The sequence below is a fragment of the Lepisosteus platostomus genome, chromosome 1 (assembly GCF_059453375.1).
Source record: "Lepisosteus platostomus isolate fLepPlt1 chromosome 1, fLepPlt1.hap1, whole genome shotgun sequence".
In the NCBI taxonomy this organism is placed as follows: domain Eukaryota; kingdom Metazoa; phylum Chordata; class Actinopteri; order Semionotiformes; family Lepisosteidae; genus Lepisosteus; species Lepisosteus platostomus.
This window is the reverse complement of record NC_142611.1, coordinates 28,105,293-28,113,373: the sequence shown is the minus strand read 5'-3', so window position 1 is coordinate 28,113,373 and position 8,081 is coordinate 28,105,293.

The window sequence follows — 8,081 nt, the reverse complement described above, 5'->3', positions numbered from 1 at the left end:
GCTGAAAAACACGTTTTAAAAAGTGCACTGTAACTGCCCCATAACTTACATGGGGTTGACCAAACTTGCAGAAACATGTTTATTTCTGCTGAAAAACACGTTTTGACATTTTCTGCACACTGGGGTTAAGAGCTGAGTGTGTGGGCTCTTCTGAGCTTTGCAGTTACATAGGGATTCAGTTGTCTGAAAAAACGCGTTTATTTCGGGCTGAAAAACACGTTTTGAAAAGTGTACTGTAACTGCCCCATAACTTACATGGGGTTGACCAAACTTGCAGAAACATGTTTATTTCTGCTGAAAAACACGTTTTGACACTTTCTGCACACTGGGGTTAAGAGCAGAGTGTGTGGGCTCTTCTGAGCCTTGCAGTTACATAGGGATTCAGTTGTCTGAAAAAACGCGTTTATTTCGGGCTGAAAAACACGTTTTGAAAAGTGTACTGTAACTGCCCCATAACTTACATGGGGTTGACCAAACTTGCAGAAACATGTTTATTTCTGCTGAAAAACACGTTTTGACACTTTCTGCACACTGGGGTTAAGAGCTGAGTGTGTGGGCTCTTCTGAGCTTTGCAGTTACATAGGTATTCAGTTGTCTGAAAAAACGCGTTTATTTCGTGCTGAAAAACACGTTTTGAAAAGTGTACTGTAACTGCCCCATAACTTACATGGGGTTGACCAAACTTGCAGAAACATGTTTATTTCTGCTGAAAAACACGTTTTGACACTTTCTGCACACTGGGGTTAAGAGCAGAGTGTGTGGGCTCTTCTGAGCCTTACAGTTACATAGGGATTCAGTTGTCTGAAAAAACGCGTTTATTTCGGGCTGAAAAACACGTTTTGAAAAAAGTGCTGTTACTGCCCCATAACTTACATGGGGTTGACCAAACTTGCAGAAACATGTTTATTTCTGCTGAAAAACACGTTTTGACACTTTCTGCACACTGGGGTTAAGAGCTGAGTGTGTGGGCTCTTCTGAGCCTTGCAGTTACATAGGGATTCAGTTGTCTGAAAAAACGCGTTTATTTCGGGCTGAAAAACACGTTTTGAAAAAAGTGCTGTTACTGCCCCATAACTTACATGGGGTTGACCAAACTTGCAGAAACATGTTTATTTCTGCTGAAAAACATGTTTTAACACTTTCTGCACACTGGGGTTAAGAGCTGAGTGTGTGGGCTGTTCTGAGCCTTGCAGTTACATAGGGATTCAGTTGTCTGAAAAAACGCGTTTATTTCGGGCTGAAAAACACGTTTTGAAAAGGGCACTGTAACTGCCCCATAACTTACATGGGGTTGACCAAACTTGCAGAAACATGTTTATTTCTGCTGAAAAACATGTTTTGACACTTTCTGCACACTGGGGTTAAGAGCTGAGTGTGTGGGCTCTTCTGAGCTTTGCAGTTACATAGGGATTCAGTTGTCTGAAAAAACGCGTTTATTTCGGGCTGAAAAACACGTTTTGAAAAGTGTACTGTAACTGCCCCATAACTTACATGGGGTTGACCAAACTTGCAGAAACATGTTTATTTCTGCTGAAAAACACGTTTTGACACTTTCTGCACACTGGGGTTAAGAGCAGAGTGTGTGGGCTCTTCTGAGCCTTGCAGTTACATAGGGATTCAGTTGTCTGAAAAAACGCGTTTATTTCGGGCTGAAAAACACGTTTTGAAAAGTGTACTGTAACTGCCCCATAACTTACATGGGGTTGACCAAACTTGCAGAAACATGTTTATTTCTGCTGAAAAACACGTTTTGACACTTTCTGCACACTGGGGTTAAGAGCTGAGTGTGTGGGCTCTTCTGAGCTTTGCAGTTACATAGGTATTCAGTTGTCTGAAAAAACGCGTTTATTTCGTGCTGAAAAACACGTTTTGAAAAGTGTACTGTAACTGCCCCATAACTTACATGGGGTTGACCAAACTTGCAGAAACATGTTTTTTCTGCTGAAAAACACGTTTTGACACTTTCTGCACACTGGGGTTAAGAGCAGAGTGTGTGGGCTCTTCTGAGCCTTACAGTTACATAGGGATTCAGTTGTCTGAAAAAACGCGTTTATTTCGGGCTGAAAAACACGTTTTGAAAAAAGTGCTGTTACTGCCCCATAACTTACATGGGGTTGACCAAACTTGCAGAAACATGTTTATTTCTGCTGAAAAACACGTTTTGACACTTTCTGCACACTGGGGTTAAGAGCAGAGTGTGTGGGCTCTTCTGAGCTTTGCAGTTACATAGGTATTCAGTTGTCTGAAAAAACGCGTTTATTTCGGGCTGAAAAACACGTTTTGAAAAGTGCACTGTAACTGCCCCATAACTTACATGGGGTTGACCAAACTTGCAGAAACATGTTTATTTCTGCTGAAAAACACGTTTTGACATTTTCTGCACACTGGGGTTAAGAGCTGAGTGTGTGTGCTCTTCTGAGCTTTGCAGTTACATAGGGATTCAGTTGTCTGAAAAAACGCGTTTATTTCGGGCTGAAAAACACGTTTTGAAAAGTGTACTGTAACTGCCCCATAACTTACATGGGGTTTACCAAACTTGCAGAAACATGTTTATTTCTGCTGAAAAACACGTTTTGACACTTTCTGCACACTGGGGTTAAGAGCAGAGTGTGTGGGCTCTTCTGAGCCTTGCAGTTACATAGGGATTCAGTTGTCTGAAAAAACGCGTTTATTTCGGGCTGAAAAACACGTTTTGAAAAGTGTACTGTAACTGCCCCATAACTTACATGGGGTTGACCAAACTTGCAGAAACATGTTTATTTCTGCTGAAAAACATGTTTTGACACTTTCTGCACACTGGGGTTAAGAGCTGAGTGTGTGGGCTGTTCTGAGCCTTGCAGTTACATAAGGATTCAGTTGTCTGAAAAAACGCGTTTATTTCGGGCTGAAAAACACGTTTTGAAAAGTGCACTGTAACTGCCCCATAACTTACATGGGGTTGACCAAACTTGCAGAAACATGTTTATTTCTGCTGAAAAACACGTTTTGACATTTTCTGCACACTGGGGTTAAGAGCTGAGTGTGTGGGCTCTTCTGAGCTTTGCAGTTACATAGGGATTCAGTTGTCTGAAAAAACGCGTTTATTTCGGGCTGAAAAACACGTTTTGAAAAGTGTACTGTAACTGCCCCATAACTTACATGGGGTTGACCAAACTTGCAGAAACATGTTTATTTCTGCTGAAAAACACGTTTTGACACTTTCTGCACACTGGGGTTAAGAGCAGAGTGTGTGGGCTCTTCTGAGCCTTGCAGCTACATAGGGATTCAGTTGTCTGAAAAAACGCGTTTATTTCGGGCTGAAAAACACGTTTTGAAAAGTGTACTGTAACTGCCCCATAACTTACATGGGGTTGACCAAACTTGCAGAAAAATGTTTATTTCTGCTGAAAAACACGTTTTGACACTTTCTGCACACTGGGGTTAAGAGCTGAGTGTGTGGGCTCTTCTGAGCTTTGCAGTTACATAGGTATTCAGTTGTCTGAAAAAACGCGTTTATTTCGTGCTGAAAAACACGTTTTGAAAAGTGTACTGTAACTGCCCCATAACTTACATGGGGTTGACCAAACTTGCAGAAACATGTTTATTTCTGCTGAAAAACACGTTTTGACACTTTCTGCACACTGGGGTTAAGAGCAGAGTGTGTGGGCTCTTCTGAGCCTTACAGTTACATAGGGATTCAGTTGTCTGAAAAAACGCGTTTATTTCGGGCTGAAAAACACGTTTTGAAAAAAGTGCTGTTACTGCCCCATAACTTACATGGGGTTGACCAAACTTGCAGAAACATGTTTATTTCTGCTGAAAAACACGTTTTGACACTTTCTGCACACTGGGGTTAAGAGCTGAGTGTGTGGGCTCTTCTGAGCCTTGCAGTTACATAGGGATTCAGTTGTCTGAAAAAACGCGTTTATTTCGGGCTGAAAAACACGTTTTGAAAAGTGCACTGTAACAGCCCCATAACTTACATGGGGTTGACCAAACTTGCAGAAACATGTTTATTTCTGCTGAAAAATACGTTTTGACATTTTCTGCACACTGGGGTTAAGAGCTGAGTGTGTGGGCTCTTCTGAGCTTTGCAGTTACATAGGTATTCAGTTGTCTGAAAAAACGCGTTTATTTCGTGCTGAAAAACACGTTTTGAAAAGTGTACTGTAACTGCCCCATAACTTACATGGGGTTGACCAAACTTGCAGAAACATGTTTATTTCTGCTGAAAAACACGTTTTGACACTTTCTGCACACTGGGGTTAAGAGCAGAGTGTGTGGGCTCTTCTGAGCCTTACAGTTACATAGGGATTCAGTTGTCTGAAAAAACGCGTTTATTTCGGGCTGAAAAACACGTTTTGAAAAAAGTGCTGTTACTGCCCCACAACTTACATGGGGTTGACCAAACTTGCAGAAACATGTTTATTTCTGCTGAAAAACACGTTTTGACTCTTTCTGCACACTGGGGTTAAGAGCTGAGTGTGTGGGCTCTTCTGAGCCTTGCAGTTACATAGGGATTCAGTTGTCTGAAAAAACGCGTTTATTTCGGGCTGAAAAACACGTTTTGAAAAGTGCACTGTAACAGCCCCATAACTTACATGGGGTTGACCAAACTTGCAGAAACATGTTTATTTCTGCTGAAAAATACGTTTTGACATTTTCTGCACACTGGGGTTAAGAGCTGAGTGTGTGGGCTCTTCTGAGCTTTGCAGTTACATAGGGATTCAGTTGTCTGAAAAAACGCGTTTATTTCGGGCTGAAAAACACGTTTTGAAAAGTGTACTGTAACTGCCCCATAACTTACATGGGGTTGACCAAACTTGCAGAAACATGTTTATTTCTGCTGAAAAACACGTTTTGACACTTTCTGCACACTGGGGTTAAGAGCAGAGTGTGTGGGCTCTTCTGAGCTTTGCAGTTACATAGGTATTCAGTTGTCTGAAAAAACGCGTTTATTTCGGGCTGAAAAACACGTTTTGAAAAGTGCACTGTAACTGCCCCATAACTTACATGGGGTTGACCAAACTTGCAGAAACATGTTTATTTCTGCTGAAAAACACGTTTTGACATTTTCTGCACACTGGGGTTAAGAGCTGAGTGTGTGGGCTCTTCTGAGCTTTGCAGTTACATAGGGATTCAGTTGTCTGAAAAAACGCGTTTATTTCGGGCTGAAAAACACGTTTTGAAAAGTGTACTGTAACTGCCCCATAACTTACATGGGGTTTACCAAACTTGCAGAAACATGTTTATTTCTGCTGAAAAACACGTTTTGACACTTTCTGCACACTGGGGTTAAGAGCAGAGTGTGTGGGCTCTTCTGAGCCTTGCAGTTACATAGGGATTCAGTTGTCTGAAAAAACGCGTTTATTTCGGGCTGAAAAACACGTTTTGAAAAGTGTACTGTAACTGCCCCATAACTTACATGGGGTTGACCAAACTTGCAGAAACATGTTTATTTCTGCTGAAAAACATGTTTTGACACTTTCTGCACACTGGGGTTAAGAGCTGAGTGTGTGGGCTGTTCTGAGCCTTGCAGTTACATAAGGATTCAGTTGTCTGAAAAAACGCGTTTATTTCGGGCTGAAAAACACGTTTTGAAAAGTGCACTGTAACTGCCCCATAACTTACATGGGGTTGACCAAACTTGCAGAAACATGTTTATTTCTGCTGAAAAACACGTTTTGACATTTTCTGCACACTGGGGTTAAGAGCTGAGTGTGTGGGCTCTTCTGAGCTTTGCAGTTACATAGGGATTCAGTTGTCTGAAAAAACGCGTTTATTTCGGGCTGAAAAACACGTTTTGAAAAGTGTACTGTAACTGCCCCATAACTTACATGGGGTTGACCAAACTTGCAGAAACATGTTTATTTCTGCTGAAAAACACGTTTTGACACTTTCTGCACACTGGGGTTAAGAGCAGAGTGTGTGGGCTCTTCTGAGCCTTGCAGTTACATAGGGATTCAGTTGTCTGAAAAAACGCGTTTATTTCGGGCTGAAAAACACGTTTTGAAAAGTGTACTGTAACTGCCCCATAACTTACATGGGGTTGACCAAACTTGCAGAAACATGTTTATTTCTGCTGAAAAACACGTTTTGACACTTTCTGCACACTGGGGTTAAGAGCTGAGTGTGTGGGCTCTTCTGAGCTTTGCAGTTACATAGGTATTCAGTTGTCTGAAAAAACGCGTTTATTTCGTGCTGAAAAACACGTTTTGAAAAGTGTACTGTAACTGCCCCATAACTTACATGGGGTTGACCAAACTTGCAGAAACATGTTTATTTCTGCTGAAAAACACGTTTTGACACTTTCTGCACACTGGGGTTAAGAGCAGAGTGTGTGGGCTCTTCTGAGCCTTACAGTTACATAGGGATTCAGTTGTCTGAAAAAACGCGTTTATTTCGGGCTGAAAAACACGTTTTGAAAAAAGTGCTGTTACTGCCCCATAACTTACATGGGGTTGACCAAACTTGCAGAAACATGTTTATTTCTGCTGAAAAACACGTTTTGACACTTTCTGCACACTGGGGTTAAGAGCTGAGTGTGTGGGCTCTTCTGAGCCTTGCAGTTACATAGGGATTCAGTTGTCTGAAAAAACGCGTTTATTTCGGGCTGAAAAACACGTTTTGAAAAAAGTGCTGTTACTGCCCCATAACTTACATGGGGTTGACCAAACTTGCAGAAACATGTTTATTTCTGCTGAAAAACATGTTTTAACACTTTCTGCACACTGGGGTTAAGAGCTGAGTGTGTGGGCTGTTCTGAGCCTTGCAGTTACATAGGGATTCAGTTGTCTGAAAAAACGCGTTTATTTCGGGCTGAAAAACACGTTTTGAAAAGTGCACTGTAACTGCCCCATAACTTACATGGGGTTGACCAAACTTGCAGAAACATGTTTATTTCTGCTGAAAAACATGTTTTGACACTTTCTGCACACTGGGGTTAAGAGCTGAGTGTGTGGGCTCTTCTGAGCTTTGCAGTTACATAGGGATTCAGTTGTCTGAAAAAACGCGTTTATTTCGGGCTGAAAAACACGTTTTGAAAAGTGTACTGTAACTGCCCCATAACTTACATGGGGTTGACCAAACTTGCAGAAACATGTTTATTTCTGCTGAAAAACACGTTTTGACACTTTCTGCACACTGGGGTTAAGAGCAGAGTGTGTGGGCTCTTCTGAGCTTTGCAGTTAAATAGGTATTCAGTTGTCTGAAAAAACGCGTTTATTTCGGGCTGAAAAACACGTTTTGAAAAGTGCACTGTAACTGCCCCATAACTTACATGGGGTTGACCAAACTTGCAGAAACATGTTTATTTCTGCTGAAAAACACGTTTTGACATTTTCTGCACACTGGGGTTAAGAGCTGAGTGTGTGTGCTCTTCTGAGCTTTGCAGTTACATAGGGATTCAGTTGTCTGAAAAAACGCGTTTATTTCGGGCTGAAAAACACGTTTTGAAAAGTGTACTGTAACTGCCCCATAACTTACATGGGGTTTACCAAACTTGCAGAAACATGTTTATTTCTGCTGAAAAACACGTTTTGACACTTTCTGCACACTGGGGTTAAGAGCAGAGTGTGTGGGCTCTTCTGAGCCTTGCAGTTACATAGGGATTCAGTTGTCTGAAAAAACGCGTTTATTTCGGGCTGAAAAACACGTTTTGAAAAGTGTACTGTAACTGCCCCATAACTTACATGGGGTTGACCAAACTTGCAGAAACATGTTTATTTCTGCTGAAAAACATGTTTTGACACTTTCTGCACACTGGGGTTAAGAGCTGAGTGTGTGGGCTGTTCTGAGCCTTGCAGTTACATAAGGATTCAGTTGTCTGAAAAAACGCGTTTATTTCGGGCTGAAAAACACGTTTTGAAAAGTGCACTGTAACTGCCCCATAACTTACATGGGGTTGACCAAACTTGCAGAAACATGTTTATTTCTGCTGAAAAACACGTTTTGACATTTTCTGCACACTGGGGTTAAGAGCTGAGTGTGTGGGCTCTTCTGAGCTTTGCAGTTACATAGGGATTCAGTTGTCTGAAAAAACGCGTTTATTTCGGGCTGAAAAACACGTTTTGAAAAGTGTACTGTAACTGCCCCATAACTTA